The sequence below is a fragment of the Natrix helvetica genome, assembly GCF_964273705.1.
Source record: "Natrix helvetica genome assembly, chromosome: 1".
Classification (NCBI taxonomy): domain Eukaryota; kingdom Metazoa; phylum Chordata; class Lepidosauria; order Squamata; family Natricidae; genus Natrix; species Natrix helvetica.
In genome coordinates this window covers 294175024-294202667 of record NC_138548.1, presented here as the reverse complement: position 1 = coordinate 294202667, position 27644 = coordinate 294175024, and the positions used below count along the sequence as shown (strand labels likewise).

General features: G+C 40.3%; 1 protein-coding gene across 6 annotated transcripts in view; it reads right to left on the bottom strand.

Moving 5' to 3' along the window:
• Positions 1-25847, bottom strand: part of DAG1 (dystroglycan 1) — a 99135-nt gene extending 73288 nt beyond the window's left edge. Inside the window, exon 1 of one of the 6 annotated variants that reach the window (XM_081944202.1) lies at positions 25750-25847. The gene's annotated coding sequence lies outside the window, so the exon portion shown is untranslated. The other 5 variants (XM_081944200.1, XM_081944201.1, XM_081944205.1 and 2 more) reach the window with 5 other exon arrangements.
• Positions 25848-27644: the final 1797 nt, after the last annotated feature.

Genomic DNA, 27644 nt, shown 5'->3' with positions numbered 1-27644 from the left:
GTAATTTTTGGAGACAGTAGAAAAGAAGTTAGAAAAGCACAAAATATAAAGATCTGCAAAGACAAGTAAAAATAGCATCAACAGCAGCAAGCGCCTTGGGTGCAATCCCAAAACATCTGGAGAACCATTTTGAACACTATCCACATTAACAAAATCACCATCAGTCAATTGCAAAAGGCAACTCTACTTGAAACAGTTTACATCCTGCCATGATACATTTAACACTATCATACAACAAAGGCAGTCATAGTACAACGGTAAAAAAAAACCTAATCCCACAACAAGTGTTAGTATTAACATAGTAACTCCCAGGCTTGGGAACAAAGCAACATCTGAAAAACTTGGGAGAGTGGAAGTCATACATATTTTGGGGGGAACATAGTTCTATAAAATTAAACATTAAAAAAAATGAAAGAAGCATACTTTATAGTTCAAGATGGTTTATGAACATACAAGTCCTTTTCTGGCATTTTGAAATTAACTGCATTAACTATATAAAACATGGATAAACATTGTTAGATTGAAGGCTACATCAATTTTTAATCTTTAACCAATGCACTGGGAGATGCAACTTATACAGGAACAGATAGGATTTTAAAAATAAGTTGGTAACAAACAACATTAAATCAAAAAGTACTACTATTCCACTTCAATTCAGATGATCCCTTTTCAACATTTAATTTGATTCTTGGATTTAAAATTGGGTATATATATATAAAAAAAGGAAAAACACCTTATTTCACATATGTTGTATATTCTCCAATACTAACACGTCTCATGGGGTTAGGGCATGATGGCTAACCTTTGTGTCGTCTCGCGCGCACACCCATAATACAATTCACGTGCAACCCCCCGTGCCTGCATGCATGCACAAACATCTCCCTCATGCACCTTAGCCCCCCCCCACACATGCGCAGCAGAGACCCAAAAACCAACTGGCCGGTGGGAGGCACACACATGCGCGGTGGAGCTGAGCTAGGGTGACGGCTTGTGTGCCTGCTGAGATGGCTGTGACCTGTGGCAGCATGACGTAGGTTCGCCATCACCGGCCTATCTGCTCTCCTGGATATTTATTATTTTATTTATTACTGCAATTAGATCACATCTTTTCTTTTGAGAGTTCAATATGGGAGAACACCCTTTTATTTCCACAGCAACTCAGAAAGTGACTGGCACAAAATAATCTAGCAAGCTCCATAGTTCAAAACAAATGAAAATGTGTCTCCCTGATTCTTCTTTGGTCTCCCTGACTTGTCAGCAGCTTTCAATAACATCCAACATGATATCCTTCTGGGCTAACTTCAGATAAAGGCAGGGCACAGGATTATGACAACTTTCCCTTTTCTTCCAAGATGCTTTAAAGTTGGTGTTGGCCAGTGGTGGGTTTCAAAAATTTTTGGAACCTACTCTGTGGGTGTGGCCTCCTTTGTGGGAGTGGCTTGCCGGCCATGTGACCTGGTGGGAGTGGCTTGGCAGTCATGTGACCAGGTGGGCATGGCTAACTTGGAAAATGTGGTGAAACTCACTTAACGATGCTCTTGCTTAGCAACCAAAATTTTGGGCTCAATTGTGGTCATAAGTTCTTTTTCTTTCTTTCTTTCATCTCTCTCTCCCACTTTCTTTTTTTCTTTTTCTTTTTCTCTCTCTCTCTGGCTCTTTGTCTCTCTCTCCCTCTCTCCCTCTCTGTCTCCCTCTGTCATTTTCTCTGGGTGTCTATCTGTCTGTCTCTCTCTCTGTATCTCTGTCTCTCTCTCCTCCTTCCCCCATCTCTGTCACTCTGTGTGTGTGTGTGTCTGTCTGTCTCTCACTCACTCTGTGTGTGTGTGTGTGTGTGTGTCTGTCTCTGTCTCTGTCTCTCCCTCTGTCTCTCCCCTCCCTTCCTCTCTCTCTGTCACTCTGTGTATGTGGGTGTGTCTGTCTCTCACTCATTCACTTAATCACTCACTCTGTGTGTGTCTCTCTATCTTTCTCTCCCTCCCTCCCCCTCTCTGTCTCTCTCTCTCTGTGTGTGTGTCTGTCAGTCTCTCTGATTCCCTCCCTCACTCCCTCTGTCTGTCTGTCTGTCTGTCTCACTCACACACACACACTGTGGTCACCTTGTTGAGTGTTCCAATCACATTTGAAACACTCAACAACTGGCTTGCATTTATGGTATTTTGCAGCATTCTGCAGTCATAGGACCAAAATATATGCTTTTAACCATATATTTTGGTCCTATGACTGCAGAATGCTGCAAAATACCATAAATGCAGGCCAGTTGTTGAGTGTTTCAAATGTGATTGGAACACTCAACAAGGTGACCACAGTGTGTGTGTGTGTGTGAGTGAGACAAACAGACAGAGAGAGAGAGGAACAGAGAGGGAGTGAGAGAGGGAATCAGAGAGAGACTGACAGAGTCTGACAGAATCAGAGAGGTACTTTTAACTACCTGGCAGCGGCGTTTTTCCTTGGGGGGCTCCTCAGAACATCCCAAGACTTCGGAGGGAAGCCTCCAGCCCGGAGCAGGAGCAAAGCCCCTTTTCCAACTGGCCTTTCCTCGCTTGGAGGGCTTTGGAGGGAAGCTTCTGCATAAGCCCGGCTGAGTGACAACAAGTTCCCACCGTTACGAAGCCTCGGAGGCTGTAATTTTCTGAGCTGTGCGCGCGCGCCTGTTTTCCACAGCGTGGAGCAGCAGCGAGGCTCTGCGAGGCGAGCGATGATTGCGGAGGCCGTCAACGGTCCCCCCTCGCGTTCCTCGTCTTCCCGGATGGCATCCTGAGTCATTGCCGGCCACGCAGAATCTCGCCGCTGCTCCACACCGTGGAAAACAGGCGCGCGCGCACAGCTCAGAAAATTACAGCCTCCAAGACTTCGTAACGGCGGGAACTTGTTGTCACTCACCCGGGCTTCTGCAGAAGCTTCCCTCCAAAGCCCTCCAAGCGAGGAAAGGCCAGTTGGGAAAGGGGCTTTGCTCCTGCTCCGGGCTGTAATTGCGCCTATGTTTTCCACGGCGTGGGGCTGCGGCCAGAAGACAAGGAACAGCAGTGGCGGCGGGGAGTCAGCCCCGATGCAAAAAAAACGCCAAGGGGGCGGGGCCGGAAATTACTTCCGGGTTCATTCTTCAACCGGATCGCGCGATCCGGTGCGATCCGGTAGAAACCCACCACTGGTGTTGGGGAAGGGAAAATTCTAGCCTCATGATGGCGAACCTATGGCACGCATGCCACAGATGACCTGCAGAGCCCTCTCTGCAGGCACGGCAGCTGTCACCGCAGCCCAGCACCAATGGGCTTGTGCGCATGCCTCACACTGGCCAGCTGGTCTTCGGGTCTCTGCTGCACATGCATGGGGGTTCGGGTACATGTGGAGGAGGCACATGCGCATGTGTGGGGCAGGGTGCATGCGCAGAGGGGGCTCACATGGCATTTTGGGGCACTCACGTGGCATTTTGGGGCCTCGCGTGGTGCCCCCGCACCGTTTGGCTTCCAGGTTGGTGCAGGCGGCTTTCCAGGCCCAAAACGGGGCCTAGCACATGTGTTCCCCGTGCCCTGTTTTGGCCCTGGAAAGCCTCCTGCACCAACTTATAAGCCAAAACAGGGAACAGAGGACACATACGTGGGGCTCATCCACACATTCATGGGGAGGTGCACATGTGGGGGTGAGTGGGCACATTCATGGGGATGGGGCACATGGGGCGGGTCACGCGTACATTGCATTATGGGTGCAGGCATGCGGACGCACTTTCGGCACACGACGACAAAAAGGTTAGCCATCTCTGTTGTAGCCCACAACTCCTTGTTCCGGATGGGACTGCACTACTACAAACAAGATACAATTTGGAGGTCCTCCCAGACCCAAGCTCCTGTTCAAGGAGCAGTTAGAAGCAGTGGAAATGTTTGCACATTTTTATTTTTTGTACCAGTTGCACCCCTTCTAAAGGCTTTGTTCATGGTCATTCATGGCTTAGTCATTTCTCGAGTGGATTTTTGCAATATCCTCAACATTGGGCTAACCTTGAAAAGTATCTGGAAGTTGCAGCTGGTACTATTTTCTAGCACCACTACTAACTGGATGTTGGCAGCCTACCCCAAACAGATGTCTTCCAGATATACTGGCTGATCAAGTCTCAGAATTCCTAGACAGTACTTTAGGAAGACCTAAAGTGTTAATACTAGAACACAACTTGAAGAAGATTGATTTATGGTGGCATACACAGATTTGATCCATTTCCTTTGTTAATATACCTAACATAACTAAGTTAGGTCACCATAATTTGGCAACAGGGAGCCACAGCAGAGGGATGAAAGAGCCACATGCGGCTCCAGAGCCTTAGGTTGCCCACCCCTATTCTAGCACATTGTTTGAAGGGTTTAAAGATCAAGATTGTTAAATGTAAAAGGTAGGAATATAAAGTAAATTTACTTGATTGAGGGTAAAATAGATATGGTTACTCTCTGGTAATTCTTAATGGACTTTTGCAATAACAAAGCTTTTAAGTGTCTACAGATATGAAATATAGAAAAAAGAGATCATTTGTATTTTAAAAGATCATAAATTATTAAAATTGTTTATACTTCTTGTGATGGAGGGAGAAGTCATTTATGATTTTTCTTCACTATGCTATTTTTCTTTTCTATTTTTTCAATGGTTTTCTTTTTTGCAGTATTTTTTTCTTTTTATTCTTTTATTTATTAGTATTAGTTTGCACCTTTTTAATTATTCTTTTGTTTTGATATATCTGCAGGATTTTTATAGGAAAAACTGGACATATTTTAGTCAAACTAGTCAGCATTTTTGGAATTGAGGAACAAGACAGACAACACAGAATGCAAATAGCTAAAATAAAAAGTAAGTTAATTAGGGAATGGAAAATGTTAAAATATTTTTTAGTACCGCTAGCATAACTTTCAGAATGCTGTGCTGTAGCAATTATGTTTGGAAAAAAACAACCACTTACTTAGGTCAGCAGTAAGAGAAATGATGCCACAAAAACTGAAGCGTTTTTATCATCTTAGCTTCTGGTGATAAGCTAAAGAGGTATTGGCAGACCAAAAAGTTTGTCAGTGTACAAAAAAACTTGTAGTCTTAATAACTATGGGGACTTTCTGACAAATTAGGAACTCAATAAGAAAAGTAAAATAATTCCTCTGTATAAAGGAAAATGGTTAAAGTATTTACTTGTTGTTTTCTAGATTTGGCAAAACACAGCCTTTTCTAAGGAAACATTCATATTAAATTTGTTTTGGGGTCAATGCTCAAGAAATATTCATGTTCCTCCGCCTCTTCCATACATTAATTTGGTCAAGCAAAATATGACAGTCAGGTGACTGTGGACACGTGGATCAGGAGGAATCAAGAAAACCTGAATACACTTTTACAGGGATGGGTACCATATTTTTTGGGAGTATAAGATGCACTTTTCCCCCTAAAAGAGGGTGAAAATTTGGGTGCATCTTATACACCAAATGTAGCCCCGCCCACCGACCGGCCCCCAGCCTGTGGCCTCCACGCATCACATTTTAGACCTGTTCCAGGCTGCAGTGATTTCCACAGACCATTGCCCCATTCATGGCTTGCGTTTTTGGCCTCTGAATGCTCCGTTTGAGAAACACAGTTCAAGGCTTCAAGGGATCACCAGAGCACATCACTGCCGATCACCACCTCTGCGCATCTTGTTTTTAGCCTCTGTGCATGCCCCACTTTTTGGCCTCTACGCATTGCGTTTTCGGGGGGCAATTGGAGGCATTGGGCTTTGGCGATCTCTGCAGCCTTGAATGGTTATCAAACGAAGCGTTTGGAGGCTGAAAATGTGAGGCACGGAGGCCAAAATAGCAACCCAGAACAGCTGCTGCGTTTTCTGACCGTGTGCACTCTCACAACCAACGAACTAATGTGCTGAAACTAACCTGCCTATTTGCTAAGGATGCTAGCCAGATGAATGCCAATGGATGCTGGTAGGCAGAAGCAGATTTTTTTTTCTTATTTTCCTCCCCCAAAACTAAGGTGTTTCTTATACTCCGAAGCATCTTATACTCTGAAAAATATGGTAATTAATTTTCCTAAGAGACTATCTGAGAAACTGGGACTGTTGTGGAGAACTAACCCCCACCACTTTGCCCACCACTATTGCCACCCCACCCAGTGCTACATAGACACCCTGCCCTTGGTTGATGCCATTCTCTCCAATGCCCTATCCCAGTGGTCGGCAAGGCACGGCTCGCGAGCCACATGTGGCTCTTTACACATTTTAATGCGGCTCTTCTGTGTGCCGGGCGCCCGCTCCCTTCCCTACTCTCGGGCACTTCAAAACAAGCGCCCCTTTCCCTTTTTTCTTTTCGACCCACAATGATTAGGGAGGATCCTGAAGTCGGGCGGGGATGAGAAGCGAGGAGGCAGAAAAAGAAACGGAGGCTAAGGAGCTTCCCCCCGCCCCCTCCCAGCAAAAATCTAACCGGGGAGCCTGGCGGGCAGTAGCAAATTAGCCGATCACGCTGCATAATTTGCTACTGCCCGCCCGGCTCCCCGGTTAGATTTTTGCTGGGAGGGGGCGGGGGGGAAGCTCCTTGGCCTCCGTCTCTTTTTCTCCCTCCTCGCTTCTTGGGGCTCCACCAATGGGGGAGCAAGGCCCGCCCAGCGCCAGGCTTTGGGCTAACACAGAGGTCTGCAAAGTTGGCTGTTTTAAGACTGGTGGACTTCAATTCTCAGAATTCTGGGAGTTGAAGTCCACAAGTCTTCAAGCTGTCAGGTTTGAAGACCCTGGGTTTTTTTTTCTAAAGGGTTGGGGGTGCGAGGGTCTTGCAACTTGACAGCTTTAAGACTTGCATGCTTCAATGCCAGAGTTCCTGAGCCAACATGACTGGAGGAGGAATTCTGGGAATTGAAGTCCACAAGTCTTAAAGCTGTCAGGTTTGAAGACCCCTGGGGTTTTTTTTCTAAAGGATTAGGGGTGCAAGGGTCTTGCAACTTGACAGCTTTAAGACTTGCGTGCTTCAAATGCCAGAGTTTATTGAAACTAAAAACAGTGTACCATCCTATGTATTTTCGGTTTTAAAAATGTGGCTCTCAAAATAAATTTCAATCGTGGTTTTGGCGAGATTTGGCTCAGTTGAAAAAAAAAGGTTGCCCACCACTGCCCTATCCCATGCCGATACCACAGGCCAGACTGGGACCACCCACCAGGTGGACCATTAAATGCCAGGTCTGCTCTAGAGATTATAAAATGAAATGCCTGGAAGGCATGTTGAAGATTACCTAAAATAAATTCTGCTCTTGCAGAAATCCACTACTACAAATCCAAGCAAACTGCTACTAAGTGTTATTTAAACATTATCAGTGAAGTAGAGTTCTAGTACTGAACAGTTCTTACATTTAGAAATATTTTTCTGGCAGCCAACTGAAACGTACTTCTTTACCAACTACTTTCCTGTCCTGGAATAACTCTGAACAATATTGACACCTCTTCTGATGCTTGAAGCAAGTTATTTATCTAAATTTATATGCCTCCCATCTCACTTTGCAAAGTGGTACTAGGAGGCTAACAATTAAAAAAATATAAATATATTAAAAACATTAAGTAAAGAGAGAAGAAGTAAACGGCAAGATCAGTACAGTGGTATCATCTTCTCTGTTAATCCATCAGTCACCTCCAACATAGAGTACTTGGTTCTTAAACTGGTCTACCACTCTTCCGGTAGAAAAGGCACAAGTGACACACAACAAAATGTCATGCAATGATTCTCCTATTACAATGCCACTTGCTCTTTTAGTAGGAATCATAAGTCTAGAAGGACCCCCTCCAAGCTGTACACTGTGTCAGTAAAGCCTAGTGCATCCAGAACAAAAAATGATAAACTCTCAAATGCTGAGACTCTATACACTCACAGCTAACTCCATAATACCAGGATTCAGCTGAAACCCGTTGCCCCCCCCCTCCAGATACTCACAGCCTCCAGGCACCACAAGTAGCATTTCTTGGGTCACTCAGAATAGAGATACATAGTTGACAATCATCACCATACTGAAAATAACTCATCACTGTAGTGTCAGATGATCTCACCCAGCTGTTTCATGGTTAAAAAGAAGCAGGGAGAACACTGAAGCTATGGCACCTCATATGGCACCTCACAAAGGAGAGATCATGGGCCTCTTCCTCCTTATCAACACCAATTGGGACCAGCCTTGGAGAAAGGAGCCAGACCAGGGCAAAACTGTGCCTTCCAGCCAGAGTCCTGCAGCCAGTTCAATAGGATACAACCGTCAATGGTATCAAAAGTCACCAAGAGATCAAGAAGAGAAGAAACACTATTTCTATCCCAAACTGATTCTGAAACCCAGCTGGAAGGAGTCCAGACAATTTGTTTTATCCAGAACCCTCTGGAGCTGCAATACTCTAAAAGTGTTTTAGACTACTTGCAAGTTTTAAAATACTGTTTAAAAGCACGTCTGCAATGAAAAACTGATCTAATGGTTAGGGCACAAGGCTAAAAACAAGGAGGCTGTGAATTGTAGTTCTGGCTAGGCCTGAAACATTGAATCACTTTGGTTCAATCACTCTCAGCTCATACCCCCAACTTAACAACAGATTTGTTGTTATGGGGAAAATAACAGAAGGAAAGATATGTTTGCCATCTTCAGTTATTTATCAAAAACAATAAAGGCATCATTAAGAAGTCTAAAAAAAATCTTGTCCAAGTCAATACAAATTTGGCAAAACAGCCCTAGAGCCAAAAGCCTGATTAATCATATGATGTTTTTATAGGAATAAATCTAAATAAAATTTCATCTTGGAACAGGAGGAAATGGTCATTAATTGCCAAAGAGCTGAATAAAATGATGCATAACATCCAACTTCTGGAGAATTCGTTTTTTAATTCCTATTTATATGTTAGATACAGGGCTATGTTATGAACCCTGCTTTAAGATAAAATACATTCAAAAAAATATAAACTTCATAGACTACAATTTGCAAAGTGAACACTATATTATCGAGAAGGTATCAAAGTGCCAGGAAACACTGACCAAGCCCTCCACACAAAAAGTTTACAGTACTAGCCTTTTACAAGAGAACAGGATTAACATTTTTTTTTCATTTTTCCCCTCAACAAATAGAAGACCTTCTGTATAAAAATTATTCAAAAATGTGAATCAAACACCCAGTGGATTTAGTAATTCCTGAGCAAGAAAAGTATCTGACAAGAATAACATTTGCAAAAAAAATGTCTAGAATCTCATAGTGAGACTCCAAAAAGTTTCAATCTAACAAGTACAATAACTTTCCAGAGTCATGGTAATAAAGCTAATTCCTTTTCAGTGAGTGGGTGATGGGGAGAGGGGGCTTGTAAATGGAACAAGTGTTTCACTATGAATGTACTTTGCAAATGTATTTTACATCACTTCAAAGCTGTAAGACAGAAGCCTAATTGTATAAACTTTGGTCCTTAGCCTCATCATCACTTTTCATCACCTCAGTTAGGACTTATTTCTCCAAATAAAGACTTTCTAATGATCCTTAACAAGTACTGTGGAATTTCTGTAGAGTCTAATAAGACATGAAACACTGAAAAGTTTCTAATATGCATTCATATGCCTTAAAATGTTGGGCTCAGACTCTAAGACAGTCCACTAATTCAAAAGGCAGGTGGTCTTCAACTTACAATAGTTCATTTAGTGACCGTTCAAAGTTATGACAACACTGGAAAAAGTGACATGACCATTTTTCACACTTACGACTGTGGCTGTATCTTCATGATCATGCAATCAAAATTCAGATGCTTGGCAACTGACTCATGTTTATGACCGTTGCAGTGTCCCAGGGTCATGTGATCACTTTTGGCTACCTTCTGACAAGTAAAGACAATGGGGATCAGATTCACTTAACAACCATGTACTAACTTTACAATTGCAGTGATTCACGTAACAACCAATGTTCCCTCTAAGGTTCGTGGCTGTGCGGCCGCGCACGTGGCAGGAAAACACCGTGCAGCAGTTTTCAACTGCCGCGCAGTGATTTCTACTGCCACAGGCTCCGGAAGCTGGGGAGGTCCTTTGCAGACAGCTAGAACTGGCCGCCTGCAAAGGACCTCCCGGACTTGTTTGATGAGCACGGGGCGGCTGAGGGTAGTTGTGAAGCCCCAAAGCCCCTGCCGCCACCGGAATAACTGCTGCCACCACCTCCTCCTCCTCCTCCTCCTCTAACAGCACTGACGGATTTGCTGCCCAGCGCTGCGGCTGAGGTGAAGTCGGCAAAGCTCCAGCCACATCCCCGCGCGTGGCAGCGGCGCCTTCCCCTCTGCTCGGAGCACCTGAGCTGAGCCCCGCGTCACCCCCGACCCTCCTCCTTCGCCATACTTTTGAGGAGCCATGAGGCTGCAGGAGCCAGTAGGAAGGCGACGGAGGGGGTGGGAGCAGGGGGGAAAAAGGCCTCATGGCTCCTCAAAAGCACGGCGGAGGAGGAGGGGGCAGAGCTGAGCTCAGGTTCTCCGAGCGGAGGGGGAGGCGCCGCTGCCACGGGCAGAGGCACCAGCAGGAGCTTTGCCGGCTTCACCTCAGTTGCAGCGCCGGGCAGCAAATGTGGTGGTGCTGTTGGAGGAGGAGGAGGAGGAAGTGGCAGCAGTTATTCTGGTGGCAGCAGGGGCTCGTCGGCATCTTCAGCGGCAGCCCTGCCCACGATGAAGAAACCAAAGATGTAGCAGATCCATGCAGATGACGTCGCTGCAACATGACTGGAGGAGGAATTCTGAGAGTTGAAGTCCACAAGTCTTAAAGCTGTCAGGTTTGAAGACCCCTGTGTTTTTTTTTCCCTAAAGGGTTAGGGGTGCAAGGATCTTGTAACTTGACAGCTTTAAGACTTGCACACTTCAATGCCAGAGTTCCTGAGCCAACATGACTGGAGGAGGAATTCTGGGAGTTGAAGTCCACAAGTCTTAAAACTGTCAGGTTTGAAGAGCCCTGGGTTTTTTTTTCTAAAGGGTTAGGGGTGCAAGGGTGTTGTAACTTGACAGCTTTAAGACTTGGGTGCTTCAAATGCCAGAGTTTCTGAGCCAACATTTTGATTGCTAAGCAGGAGCGTTGTTAAGTGATACTGATATTATATAACACTTTTAATTAAGCAGGTACCTTGGAGAAACTTAACTTTGAGTTTCAAATAATACTGATTTCGTTGTTGTCTTAGGTGACATCTTGAAAAAAATTCAGGTGCTCAGGCATGAAAATGTGCCGCTCAAACACTATACTTTTCTGCTCACATTGAAAAAAAATTAGAGGGAACATTGGTAACAATTACAGCAAGAAAGTTCATAAAACAGGGCAAAATTCCTTATTAGCTATCAACAGAAATTATGGGCTCAATTGTAGTCCTAGGTTGAGGACTACCTATACATTAAAAGTTTCATTGCTTTTGTCTAAGAAAAGTTTTTATGTTCATCGTAACTTTGCCAAATTAGATTAAACTGGATTATTTTAACTGCTGTTTTAAATTGATTTCAGCTTGTTTTCTCTTCTCATTTTGTCTGATTGTTTGAGTGCTATACTGGTATAAAGACAGGGTATTAAAAATAGCCTAAGAGCTTGTACCTCATTTCCAGTGTTGTTTGTAGTTTGAACTTACATCTGAACCTAGATACTCCAAGTACAAAACAAAAACAATACCTAACTATAATGAAGGCTGTATTTCAACTGTGAAGAAATCTAAAGGATAAAAAATGTTGAAAAGCCAGTTTTAGTTTTAGTTTAAAATTCCATTAATTTCTTCTAATCAAGTAACATTCATATTCCACACAAAATGCAAATGACTATTCTTTATCAAGGTCAAATGCTTCAATAGCAATAGCACTTAGTCTTATATACCACTTCATAATGCTTTACAGCCCTTTGTAAGCAGTTTACAGAGTCAGTATATTGCCCCCAACAATCTGGGTCCTCATTTTACTTACCTTGGAAGTATGGAAGGCTGAGTCAACCTTCAGCTGGTGAGAATCGAACTCCTGGGAGTGAGCAGATTTAGCCTGCAATACTGCATTCTAACCAGCATAGCTCTTTCAAACATCCAAAAGGTATTTATTTGATCTACTAGTGCAGGAGTGCTAAACTCACAGCCCATGGGCTGGATGCGTCATGCGCTGGCCACTCCCACACCTGGTTTAGCGAAGGGGAAAGAAGTCACAATGTCACGTGACAATGCCATGACGATGCAAGTTTGACACCCCTATACTAGTGAAACTACTTGACAGGTCTGAAGATCCAAGGCCCAAGGGGTGTTACTTGGAACCCTGACACCACTCTTTTCCATACTTGATTTATCAACTCAAGACACAAATTAGTACAGTCATATGCATAAATAATAAACATTTTTTGTGATATGGTCATGTATCTTGGCTATTAAGTTTTGGATGAGTTAGAAATGAAAAAATATATATGAAGTTTTGCTACTGAAGAGTCATCTAGAATCTACATAATTCAGCAACAGGGATCGTAAATGAAGTATTTGGACACTGGTCAAATGTTCCTAAAACAAATAAAAGCAAGCAGTCTAATGAGACATTTTGTTACTCATGTTCTGAAGGAAGTATTTCAACGAACACCAAAAGAGTCAGTGGCAAGAATGTTAATTGTCTTGGGTGTTAGATATTTTAGTGAAATATTTAGATTAAAATCAAATCTACATTCAATCTCTAATAAGTTAAGGATATCTGTCAAAAATGTAATCTTATATAGGAAGTGGGGATTTAACTGTCAGAAATTTGCAGTTCTATATTGTCATCTTTAGTCCTGAGAACAATGGTTTTGAAATAGTTTGGAATGTTAATTATTTAAAATTCAGTGCTTATTTCAGCCCATATTTTAATCCTTATTTATATATCTTGAATAAAACACATTACTAATCATTGGGTCTGATAAAGCTGTGCAAGAAAGACAAATATATAAAGAAAAGTTAGTATTATATAGGAAAAGTGTTTGAGAGTATATGTGGTTTAAGTAACACTATTTATTCCAACTTAGCCTTTCTGAAGTAGTTTTAATTCAGAATGCAAGTGGAGATAACACATTTCAATACCTCTACCCATACAAATTGGGTTAAAAAACTTATTGATCCAAATAATTTTATGAAGTTAAATATTAGTATTAGAGACAATTTCTCCATTTACTTTTCTTTTTCAGTACATTTTTTGTTGATGTAGAAAGATCGAAGTGATCAGCTTAATATATCTACAAAAACTCTATTAAATTATATGAAATAATAACTTTCCTGGTTCAACCATACTTCGCTTGAGGGAAAGATATAGAAATGTGAGACATCCGATATAAGCATCCCTGTGTGCTAAAGAAACTTATGAGTCAAGACTAAGTTGGAAAGTTATTTATTTCCTTTGCAGTCATGGCAAATACACAGAACACATAGAAGAAAAGGCCTTTATTTCCAGGAGTACAAGCAGTGAAATATCTTTGGGCCATATTGGAATGTAAACTGTGTTCTAATAATAAAACTCATAAATATCTACAGTAATACTTTCGAAAAAAATCTACTGTTGGAAAGCTCAGGCAGAAGTTGGAATCATGCCTTTAAATCAACTACTATGTAATAAATATTTTAAAGGATTTTGCCCATCTTCAAGTTCACTCTGGTCTTCCCAATTTGCCACATATTGGTATCTTCAGTTTAAGCTTGTTCTAATGAAATAATATGGACAAGGGAATTTGGCTGCCTCAAAGGATCAGAGTTGCGTTATTACCTGATGGAATTCCATGTCAGAATTAAAACCTATAACACATCTCTATTAAACGCTCAAAAATATTTTTAAAGAGGGCATTTTTGGAATATTTCAAACATGATCTAAACAATTTAAAAATTGTGGATATACATATAACTAATTTTTTAAAAGTTGTAAGACTTTTTACCTCAGAACCTTCAACTATAATATTTATCACTTCTGCAGCAGCCAAATTCTGTACTATTGTAATGAAGACAAGGCATAATTGGTTACAGAAATGGCCAGTTTTTATTCATCATTGTTTACTATGTTATATTTTTATACATTACACAAATTGCATTATGTGTTAGCTATCTTGTTTTAAGTGATATGTATTTTATATCTTATAGATTTCAATATTCTAGATGTATAATTGCACAGATAAGTAACACATCATGTTTTTATTATAGATAATCTTTGTTATGCTAGTACTTTATCTCACCCATTTGATTTTACTTCTCTGTTGTATATTTACAAATTTTGCTGTTCACTGATCAAATGCACAGTATTTTAGTTCAACATGAGTTTGTTAAAAACAGATTGTCCCATATAAATCTTATTGCTTTTTTTTAACAAAGTGACTAATTAGTAGACCAAAGGAAACCTGTATTTGGAGTATGCTTAGAGTTAGTAAAGCAGTTAATAAAGCTGACCAGAGTTTCCTTCTTGATAAAGCAGAACAATGCAGGATAGAGGTCCCATTGTCAGATGGATTCACAACTGGCTGAACCACCATACTCAATACATTTAGTTCTTAATAGTTCTAGGTTTATATGGAGAGATGGTATAGGGCAGTGATGGCGAACGTTTTTCTCCACGGGTGCCAAAATGGTGCGCAATAGGGCTTGCATGCATGCCCATACCAATAATGTAATGCTCTCCCCTGCAAATGCGTGCACAACCTCCACACACTCTCCCCTGCGCATGCGTGCAGGCCTCACTGAAACCTCCGGATTTCCAGTAGGCCCCACCCTCCGGCCGTTTTTTCGCCATCCACAGACTTCAGGGGCTTTCCTGAAACCTGGGGAGGGCGAAAATGTGGAGGGCGAAAATCCCCCGCCCTCCGGAAGGCCAAAAATTAGCTGGCAAGCGCACATGCGCACTGGAGCTGACATAGGGCAACGCCTTGCGTGTCCTCAGATATGGCTCCGTGTGCCACCTGTGGAACCCGTGCCATAGGTTCACCATCACAGGTATAGGGTATCTGAATAGGCTCAGTCCTGCCCTCTTCAATATTTTCATTAATGAATAGCATGTCCAGTTCTGGCCACTGCCATTCAAGAAGGATGCTGCAGAACTGGAAATAATGTAGAAAAGACTCACAAAGATACTGAGATTCTTGGAGACTAAATCATATGAAGAACTGTTGAAGTAATGCATTTAGCCTAAAGCTACATGATAGCAGTCTTCCAACATTTGAAGGGCTGTCGCAAGGAAGAGGTTGTGGATTATTCTCCACAATACCCAAGGGTAGATGAAAACGAATGGATGAAATGTTTTACAGAGAGAGATCCAAACTTAAAATAAGGAGAAATTTCTTAACTGTGAGAACTACTGAGCAATGCAACACCCTACCTTCTGGTGTCCTGGGTGCTCTATTAGTAGAGATTTTCAAGTAAATATTGGATAGATGTTTATATGAGATGATAGGAGGGTTCTTGTGCTGGATTTTTTTTTGGGGGGGGAGTCCTTTCTAATCCTATGTTTCTACATAGCCCCTTGCAATGTGTTAAATAGCATCCAATCCCAAGATAACTAGTAGGAGGAATATATTTCACTATTGCTTCATTTTAAAAAAGGAAGAAAACCTTTAAACTCTCCCACAGAAAATACTAGATACAGTTGCAAGAAAAAGTATGTGAACCCCTTGGGATTACGAGTTTTGCATGAATTGGTCATAAAATGTGCTCTGAACATCATCTAAGTTACAACAATAGAAAAACACAGTCTGCTGAAAATAATACTACACAAACATTAGATGTTGCCATAGTTTAATTGAACATAACATGTAAGCATTCACAGTGCAGGGAGGAAAAAGTATGTGAGCCCCTAGCCTAATGACTTCTCCAAGAGCTAATTGGAGCCAGGAGTGAGCCAACCTTGACTCCAATCAGTGTGATGATATTGGATGTGTTGCTGACAGCTGTCCTGCCCTTTAAAAACACACACCTGTTTTGGGTTTACTGGTTTCAAGAAGCACTGTCTGATGTGAACCATGCCTCACAGAAAAGAGCTCTCAGAAGACTTACGATCAAGAATTGTTGACTTGCATGAAGCTGGAAAGGGTTACAAAAGTATCTCCAAAAGCCTTGATGTTCATGTGTCCATGGTAAGACAGACTGTCTACAAATGGAGAAAGTTTAGCACTGTTGCTACTCTCCCTAGGCGTGGTTGTCCTGTAAAAATGACTGCAAGAGCACAGCGCAGAATGCTTCATGAGGTAAAGAAGAATCCTAGAGTGTCAGCTAAAGACCTACAGAAATCTCTGGCACATGCTAACATTTTTGTTGACACATCTACAATAAGAAAAACATTAAACAAGAATGGAGTACATGGGAGGACACCACGGAGGAAGCCATTGCTGTCCAAAAAAAAATATTGCAGCACGTTTGAAGTTTGCAAAAGAGCACCTGGATGTTCCACAGCACTACTGGCAAAATATACTGTGGACAGATGAAACCAAAATTGAGTTGTTTGGGAAAAACACACAACACTAGAAAAAAGGCAACAGCATACCAATATCAAAACCTCATCCCCACTGTAAAACATGGCGGAGGGAGCATCATGGTTTGGGGCTGCTTTGCTGCCTCAGGGCCTGGACAGATTGTTGTCATTGATGGGAAAATGAATTCCAGAGTTTATCAAGACATTTTGCAGGAAAACGTTCGACCATCTGTCCGCCAACTGAAGCTCCACAGAGGATGGGTGATGCAACAGGACAATGACCCAAAGCATACAAGTAATTCAACAAAAAAATGGCTTCAACAGCACAGAATACGCCTTCTGGAGTGGCCCAGTCAGAGTCCTGACCTCAACCCGATTGAAATGCTGTGACATGACCTTAAGAGAGCGATTCACACCAGACATCCCAAGAATATTGCTACACTGAAACAGTTTTGTGAAGAGGAGTGGTCCAAAATTACTCCAGATCGTTGTGCAGGTCTGATCTGCAACTACAGGAAACGTTTGGTTGAGGTTATTGCTGCCAAAGGAGGGTCAACCAGTTATTAAATCCAATGGTTCACATACTTTTTCCTTCCTGCAGTGTGAATGTTTACATGTTATGTTCAATTAAACCATGGCAACATCTAATGTTTGTGTAGTATTATTTTCAGCAGACTGTGTTTTTCTATTGTTGTGACTTAGATGACGTTCAGAGCACATTTTATGACCAATTCATGCAAAACTCCACGTAATCCCGGGGTTCACATACTTTTTCTTAAAAGTGTATATAAAGCATTGACTTTAATTACTAAAATAACAAACGTTAAATGAGGAGGAGGGAAATCAGTTGTCCATATAAGAACTCTAGAAATTAATTGAATTAATTCTGATCAATTTCAGGATGTCTGTTTTCTACCTAAAATTCTAAACATTTTTTTTAATTTGACTGCATACTGAAATCAGAATAAAAATTCTCAAGAGGAAGAATAACTTTGCTTGACACTATATAATCTAAGCTATATTTTACTCATGTTTTAGTAGTCAGATGTTTCATGCCAGGAACAAATATTTTCATTTACTATACTGTTCCAATTTACCACTTTCATCCTTTCTTAGCATAAGGATTTAATACTTAGTTGAGAAAATTGTTCTTAACATTCAAGTTAATATTCCATGTTTCAGATAAAAAATATATCATAACAACTTGAATAATGTTTACCTACAAGATTCTTTGTTTTCACTGCAACACATACTCCCCTGCAATTAGTTTCAACTGTATAAATGAAAATTATATGCTCATAAAATATGAAATGGCCCAAGAGACATTCCTACAGTCAGACAGGAACAGTAACTTATGCATATTTACTTGTGAACTCAATACAAGGATGTGTTTAAAAAAACAAAGTTAAAACTTCAGCATAGCTAGATGGATACTTATTACTGGCGGCAGTACAGATGCCCCTCCCCCTTCAGTTTTATATGTTGTTATACTTACACACTAAAATGCATCAACTGAATTCTGAAGGGATTGTAGCTCTCCAAAAACCTATTAGCATTCCAGATATTTCAACTTCTTAACAGGATGTTCCAAACTGGCATGCTAACCTATATTTAGGATACTACTGTGGTGCAACCAATATTAAAAGTTAGCAAATCAGCATGCCTAGACTAGTATAAATATGTCTGCAGTGCTCTAAATTAAGCAGTAGCACACAGACTGGAAATGCAAAGAAATCTTATTGAACAAATTAACAACACTGTAAAATTAAAGAAGCAAAAGAATATCAAAATTGATTCCACTAAATAACACAGGACATGTAGTATGTTTGCACAACATACTTAACTTGGTTACTCGATTTACCTGTTTTATGGGTTCTCAAAAAACCAACTGAGAAATAACAAACAGAATGGCTTACATTCACATAGCATACTAAGCAACCCTCCCCCCCACCCACTCTAAGGTGAGAAATTAACCAAGTTTAACATATTGTGCTAATGCAGTTTGTGCTAATGCAGCTAGTGCTAATGCAGCTATTAGTTCTTCAACTGTCTCAGATAAGTGTTGTGAAAACAAATTAAGATCACAAGGAAACCATGTAGCATGGATATTTATTTATTTATTTATTTCTCCAAAATTACCAAACTACAGGAACAGGACAGGGAGCTCTTTAATTGTAATTGTTTTCTATTTATAGAGTAGGATGTTTAGAGATACTTAGCCAAGGTGACATAAGCAAGGAAAGTCTTGGCATAAATCATATTTCATAAGGAAAGAGATAGCACTTGGCTAACAAAATTGTCAGGGACTACAGCTTTCCTTTAAACATCACAATCTACATTCCCATCCTCTCATTTTCTCATTCGCTGCTGATTAACAGGCTGGAAAATCTGGATTGAATTCAATGGCTGTCAAGCAGGAAACAAATCTCAGATACATGATGTTAATCAGACTGAACTTCTCTCTAATCCTTTTCCCCTATTCCCCAGAATCAACCATTATCCGTGTTCTCGGCCCTATGAAAATCATTGTTCATTTCAATTTCCCCAATGCTAGGCAATTTTTCATGGATTTTTAACTTAGGACAATTCTCAAGTCAAAAACCAAAGAGTACTGCTGAGCTGCTAAATTACATTTCTTGATTTTATAATACCACTCTAGCCCCCAATTAAAAAAACCCTAAAACTTACTGAAGGTTTCTCTTGATTTAAATGACCCAAAATGATGAAATTTCAGAATTTATTTATTTTTATTTATTTTAAATTGTAATGTCATTCATCTTCCCTACAACATGACTCTGGGCAGCTTTTAAGAATGCCTGTTCCATGATACTAGACCAACTTAAAACACTCAAAGGCCTGCAATAAGAATCAGTTAAATGTTTTACTACATGACATAATAAAAACTACACATTTAAATTTGTGTGCACACATAATATTAATCTGAGAACAAAAGTTCATAATTGTATTAACCAGGTATTAATTGGCCAATATCCATGTTAAAAACATTTTTCAGGTCTTTATTAGGTACCATACAATAAGCTCTTCATGACCTAATAATTCCAACTCACCTTACTACAAACTAAACAACAAATTTTGCTAGGAAAATGTAACAGCTTTGAAAGTGAATCTGTTGACAGCAGCTTGGGGTTTTATGCAGTTTTCTTTAATCTCTTGATGTACAAAATTTGAACAAACCAGAAGTTAATGTATTGTGAACAAGGTTTATTGTGAAGAATTCAAATCTACAAGTTAGTCAACGTTACTTCTGAATTAAGCACATCTTATCAGCTCCACCTATAATTAACATTACTGGTTTCACATACTTTTGTTATGACATTCCATTACTGAACAGTAATGAAAAGTTACAACTAATCTCTGTAATTGCTTACACAAAATTCTGACTGATTAATTACATCTTTTCACTCCACTGCACAATTCACAGTGGCTAGAGACTTTCCTCTTTTTCAATCCCCAACCTAATAAAATGTAAAGCCAGCCATCTATTCCTTGTAGCATAAATTATTTATTCTTTGTCAAATTGATAATATCTGTATGGGAGCTATCAAAGATAGTAATAATCTACTTTTAGAGAGGAAGATTTATATTTTCCCTATAAACTATATTCATTCTTGAGGAAGTTTATATAATTGACATTGGCTTTTGCGTGTACTTTTGAAAACATTTTAAAGAATTGTAGTAAAGAATGTTGCCACTACTGATTCAGAATTTAATTTAATGAATGTAATGAATTTAATTCATTATTAAAACAAAAGAAAAAATTGATTCAATCTCTAAATAATTTTTTTGTAGAAATGGCTTATTTAATTCCATTAAAGCAATATAAAACTTGAATGAGGGACAGTGTAACCTCACAACTCTGCACTGACAAGTATTGAACTAGGTAAAACAGATCTTTTGAATGTGAAATTATATACTTTAGACACTGTAGATTTTACAGTTTTCTGTAAAAAGACGTTTACAAATTAAAACAAAAAAGTAACCAAGAATCCATTTAATTCAACAATATTCCTGTAGTAGGAAGCTAAATGCTTTCAGGAAGTCCATGGGCAAAACATTGACTATTTGCTTTGTAGATCTATATACTGGTATCAAAAATGCCCTCTTATTAATCATGTTGGTTCTATACATTAGACTGACATAAATATTTCTAATTCCCACTACAGATCCTGGGAGATTTTGCTGCCTAATTTTTTAAAAAATTGATAAAACATTCAATACTCAGTTCTATTCCTTCACTGTTCTTCTCTACATGAGACACTGTCTCCTTATTCCATAAATGCTTTAAATTTAAATTGATTTTCTTTACATTAACTACCAAGATTATATGATAACAGTAGAAAAAAAAACAGGTAGCAATTTACTCAAGAATCTTGGAGAAATTAACAGAAAATCCAAAAATGATATATTCATCCTTCGTTACGTGTCTGATGTCTTTAAAGACTATATAATTTATTTCTTGGTGCAATGATTTTCTGGCAGTGTCATCCATGTAAGACAATGAATATGTGCTGGCACATATTCACTTGCTGTGGCTAGTGAAATGTCAAAATATATTCAATGTCTCTCATGATTAGCATTCAAAAGTCAATTCACAAAGAAATAGTCGGTATGAAAACCTATACTTTGCACCTTTTTTCTTTCTGTAATAATTAAGAACACTGATAACGCATCCCAAGATAGCTATATAAATATTTTGCAATAATTAAGTAGTCCATTTATCACTGCAATGTCAAGCATATAAATGCTCTATATGCTCTAAGACTCTAAGATACCAGCTCTGCAATAATCCTATCATATTTGTTGTGATGGTGATTTCTAAAGCTACTTACAATCAATGATTATTGTCTTCATATATTATTTTGGACGGGCTTCCATTATGAATTAAGTCTTATGATAGCAATTTGCCAGTTAAATCTTGTACAGAATCAAATAATTATGTATGGGAAGTTTAAAAAAATAAGAATGAGATATGAAATATACTAGTGTCTCTTCAAGATAAACAAAAAAAGCACTTCACATGTGTTGATGTTTAACAATGGAATTCAACAACTTACCAAATTACAATTAAAAAATAAGGCTTCTCTTCCATTTGAAGGATTTACTAAAACAGACCAGAATATTTATACTACAAATGCATTCTTGATTTTATATGCTGAAGTTCCCATCACACTTTAGTCAAGGAAGAGTTACAAGGTAGCTAAAATAGAAGCAAAATGTGTATGGAACTCTTTGTCTTTACCCAAATTATGAAATAAAGAAAGAAATTTACCAGTATACTGTTACTTTTCAATGCTCTGGACTGATTCTAAGAGCCATGTTATTTTGAATTATTTCTGTGCAATGGTAGTTTATAAGCTAACCAAGAAACCAGATTCATACACAAACAACATTACATTAATCACTATCAACCTAGTTAAATTGGTGCAATGCTTCCCAAATGTCTGAAAAAATGTACATTTACTTACTAGAGATATTCTAAACATTACTTAAAGGGATTTATGTTGGAATGCATAGGAATATGTTAATTCAAAGGAATACCTCCCTCATTTTTGCATACATCAGTGTTCATGGCATGCCATCTGGCTGAATACAATGGGCAGCTTCCTTTGAAGGCAAGAATCCTGCTGCATGTCAAGAATTGGAAGTGACTGCATGCTCAAATTATAATGAATGCAGAGACTACATAGAACTGCAAACCTCCAGTGAAGTCTTATTGGAGAGAGATAAGAACATATGCAGCAGCAGCCTATAGTCTGTGTGCATACTAAGTATACACAGTACTCTTTATTTAACTAATTTAGCATAGCAAGTATGCAGCACAACTGATACACCATTTGGGAATTAATGAACAAACATAATTGGTATGCAGATTACAGCCAACATACCACCATACATCTTTATTAAAAGGAACTTTTCCTCATTCTCTATGCATTTGAGAAGAGAATGTGGCTTAGTAACACATTTTAAATAGTTACGTCTTAGTAAAAATGGAGATCCATAAAACATCTTGCACTGGGTACTCAGAAAATTATTTTTTGTACATTGAAGAACTTTCCTTGTCCTAAACTAAGGAATGATTTTTGTCCTCAATTATTGGGACTCTTAGCACAAGCAAGTGAAGCCCTTATGCTGAACTAAGAGTTTACCATAAAGCATTTTTATTCACTTGGAACGTTAACACAAGATGTTAGTATATTCTATAATAAACCTGCTAATATTTTAGGCAGTAAAAGTTATAGAACCGTTTCTTATCAAAGCAAGTCAATATAAAATATTGCATAATTGTACCGCCTTTGACTTGCCATTTTACCAATAGCTCCACTGAAGTCCCAAGTAATTTATAATTAATATTAATCACATAATTATTCAGTGCTTTAAGCTAGACAGCTTAATACCATCATTTTCTGATTTCATATATTAGCTAGGAATCCAAGAGAGACCTCAAAATTATAACCCTTCATCACAAGAACACCTTCACAAGGGGGGAAAAAAACAACCACATATCACAGAGAGAACAGCTGGAATAAAGTTACTACACCATTCTCTGTTAGAGAAGAACACTCACCTTCTATGAACAATTCTACTAGAAATGGAAAGTTGAAAAAACATTTTGGTCTCATCTATCCTTCTAATATTTAAGCAAAAATAACAGCAGAGAAACTACTGAAAATAAATAAATGTTTTAGTTTACTATTAACTCTGAATTCAACATTTGCTCCTGAAACTTTATTTTCACTTGCCTTCTTGGAATATCTTCTTAATTTGCAAACTGCTACCAGAGCCAGCCTCTCAAATTGACATAAGTTCAGAACATAAGTAACATAAAAATTAGCACATAATTTATAAAGGAATCAAATAATTTCAAGATAGAACACAAACATCTTACAAATTCATGTACTGTAATGTTTCAATCTAGAAATCAGCAAATGAGGTATAAGTTGATGTGGAAGCTGTTTACATAGTAACTTTTCTCTGTGAAATATTAATGGAGAAAAAGAACACAACACAAAATCACTCTGCTTACTCTGTCAAAGGGTCAAGGTCTAGTTTTAGAACTCCAGCACAAAACATAAAAATGTAAACCCTGAGGTCATTCCAGATTTTCAAAAAAAGCAGTTGCCTTTTTATGGAATAAAGAAACTTTAGTTACCTCTTTTCTTTTCTTAATTACTCTGCATTCATGTTAAAAATTGAAAACTTTGCATTAGATTTTTAAACTTTTGCTGCAATCATGCTTTGAAGTTCCCCTTTATTAAGATACTTTATTAAGGTAGTTAAAAATGTACTGTAAAATTTTCTCTAATAGATCTCTGTTGCTGTGGGGTTCATTGGAATTGTTTTAGAGCAGTTAATCAGGTTTAAACTATCAACACATATATTTAAAGGATTTTATTTATTTTGCTGTATTTTTGCTACATGCATGATAAACAAGATTTTCCAGTATTATTTCCTGGAAATGTAACTTTGCACACTGAATGTAACATTTCAAATAACATTTATATTGGGAGTTATTTCCCCAGAAGACAAGTCCATAATACATACTTAAGCCTCAACTGCTGATATTTTGGAAATCTTTAAAAAGATCAACTATGCAAAAGCAGCAGGGTCTAGTTCCTACAATCAGTGTAAATAGGTTCTGTATGCAATCATACGTCCAGAACAAATAATTGTGGAAATAGTGCAATATGGGGAAAATGTCCACTACAACATCAGTTAAGAAAGTCACTATTGGAACATGCCCTTACGTATTGCTTCTAAATATACAGAGGATTTATAAATTTAGCTGAATGCTTGAACTGAATTCAGCTTTTGAAATGCAGTGTTCATTCTCCATATGGCGGATACCAGCACTTACTGGTATCATGACAGCATTACCTACAAGAATAACGATTCCAAGACATTACTTTACAGATCAATAGAACCTCTGGTGAATACATCGATCTTTTTAAACAAACTTACATTTAACTTGTCAATGATCCCTGCAGGCCTAACTCTCCAGGTCACAAACATGAAGGTAACTTTAATATATAAACATGCACCAACAGGAAAACACTATCTCCTGCCTAGCACTTAAAAAGCCCTTAGTACTTCCAACTGTAAAAATTAGCTACACAGCTGCAAGCCAACCAGTACATACTTTACTGACAGCAAAGGATTATATTTCATGGTTTCCTATCTTGCAAGATTGTTGGAAGGCCCACAGAGACATAATGCTGAACACTTTTATCTAAACCAAATTACAGTGGCTGTGAACTCTGGACATTGCAAATGAATGTTATACTATTCTATTTGGCTTGTCGTATGCAATGGAACCTTTTAACGATTTCCCAACCCCTTTTTGAGTCTCTTATCTTGGATACCTCCAGAACTTTTGGCCAAAACCTAAAGAACCTTGCCTGTTTCAGTAGTACCATATTATCAAAAACATCTATTCCTCACCAAGAGAAACAGCTGCACCGTTTCTGAGAAAGGCCTGCAATGATCACTAACAACGGCAAAGAAACAAGAGCTCCCCCACGTCGGCTGTAAGGACAGACTGCTTAGTTTCCTAGCCTAAGTTCTTATTTCCCATCGTTTCCCCGTCAATGACAACCAAGCCTCTCCAACCCAGCTCCGAGGCACCTCAGCGCGCAAAACCCCCCACCCTCCATGGCCAAAGGCCACCTGCACCTGCTGAGCTTGTTTCGGTGGCATTCAAGGATCCCCCGCTCACCGGCTACCTCACCGCCACACGCCCCTTCGGCCGAGAGGGCAGCGGCCCAGGCCCAAGGTGATAGAGCCACCAGGGGAAGCCGATCCGCGGCTGTGTGGGAAAAGAGGCGCCAGAGCCTTGGGATGGGGGCGGGGGGGGAGAACGCCCAAAGCGCCAACCGCTGCAACTTAATCCGGGGCGCCGGGAGGCCTGAGGACTTCCCGGAGTCCCGCAACCCCAGCTTTCCACCGATGCCTTCGTCCCCCTTTTACGAAGCTTCTCCGGCGCCCGGGTTCACTTACCACGGGGCTCGCGCGCTCCTTGCCCACCCCGCCCCGCCAGCCCTTCCGAAGTGCGGCCCGCGAGGAGGCCGCTCCCTCCCGGGACCCGCCACCGGCACAGTGACCGACAGACCAGGCGACGGAGCAAGCGCGACGGCGCGCGACACGTACCTGGGGGAGGGGCGGCGCACAGGAGCCTAGCAACCGCCGGCACGAGCGCGCCACGACCAATCACCGAGCCTGCCCGAGCTCGAGCTGCAACACACACATCGCCGCTCGGCAGCGTCGGCTTGTTTGGCCAGCAGCAGCCCAGCCCAACCTAACCCAGCTCGTCGGTCTCCGCCTCACGCGCAAGAACTCCCCCTACCCGACCGCAGGACACGCCTCCTGTCCGAGCCAAGCCACGCCTCTCCTTCGCTGTGCGCCTTCCTCGGGCTACACCTTCTGGGATCTGCTTACTCTGCTCCCCCCCCCCCCCAAACTCCCAAAATCGAGACCACGCCCCTCGTATTTCTTATTGGGCAAAATTGAGTAGGGTTTCAGCTTGTCGGTTTCCGATTGGTGGGTGCCGACGTTCTTGCGGGAGGTGAAAGAAATCCGGCATATGCATCGCCCCACCTGCGAAGCACGCCTGGGTTTCTCCTTTCCTCCAAGGGACAAAACCCAGGAGGCGGATGGAAGTGCTTCCCTCGGGCCCAGTCTCATGGGCTTCATTGCAGCGCCTCTTTGTAGAAATGAGGCCAGGGCTGAAATCTTTTCGGAAACCCTATAAATATCCTTGTTTTGTAGGGAACTGCTGCGGTTACTCGGGGAGGAAGATATTCTATATCTCTCCATATCTATAAGGTGCAAGGAAACAGCTGTAGGAAAGGGGTCAATAAAAGCTACCACGTTATTTCCCCCCCAAAAATGGGATTTTAGTTTAAGGATCCTAAACTTAAGTTAGCTCGACCATTTGAGTACACGTGTTGTATTTGGAGGGTGGCTGCTGGCTGGATTTTTGGAGCTGGCCCAATCTAGCTGGAAAAGGCCAAGTCGGTGAGCATGTGGACTCACAACCCCTCTGAAATCTCAGGATGAAAAAGAGCAACCAGGCAGTTCAGTTGGATTCCTTCAGTCCGTAGGTCAGCAGATTATGCCGCTGAATCCCTTAGTACCCTTGTCCTGCAGATCCGTATACCTTTTGTGTTGGGACTGAGGCAGGGATTCAGCAGGTTCTGACAGCTTCTGGAGAACCAGTAGTGGAAATTTGGAGTAGTTTGGAGAACCAGCAAATACCACCTCTGGCTGGCCCCACAGTGGGGTAGGAATGGAGATTTTGCAATATTCTTCCCCCAGGAGTGGGGAGGGAATGGGGATTTTGCAGTATCCTTCCCCTGCCACACCCACAGAACCTGTAGTAAAAAAGTTTGAATTTCACCACTGCACTGAGGTAGATTTTTCAGGATTACAGCTATCCTACAGAATGGTATCCAGCAGAGCAGAGGCAGATGTCAAAACACTGGCATTGATTGCTTATAGTGACACATTTCTTATATGACAGGCCTGTACATTTTGCAACAGCTGATCCTTCCCAACAATGTTCACAGGCCATTCCATATGGAGCTATCATATTAGTCTAGCTTTAAATATGACCATTTTTGTTTATTGATTGGTTTACAATCTTAGCAACAGGGATGAGATGGGGGATTGTTTATGTAAGGAAGAGATGCCTTTAATATTTCTGTGTTCACTTCCTAAAAGGAAAATAAAATTGGAATAGAGTATAGCATATCTAGTGTGTTCATTCTACCGGGGACAGGGACCACATTGACTGTTTACAAGTGTTACGACCTTAAGCAAAAAGCAGTTTTTGTCCAAATGTCTTACAGGCGTGTCTTTCCTTGTGTACAAACGTGGCTGATTGTTTACAGGGCATTATGTTTTGGGGCAACATAACGCCAATTCAAGATGGATTTGTGGACCTTATTACTAAATAAATGTAATGATTTTTTAAAAGGATACAGATGGATAGAAATGAATTGTGGCCATAATTCTTCTAGATTCTGCAGTGCAGTGTCATAAATATATTATCCTGCAATAATCAAGTAATAGATACAAAATATACAATGTGTCCTAGGAAGATGATATTAATATAGAATCTGAGAAATAATTTTGAGAATCACTTTAGATCAGTAGTTCTCAACCTTCCCAATGCCGCGACCCTTTAATACAATTCCTCATGTTGTGGTGACCCCCAACCATAAAATTGGTGTCTCGGTT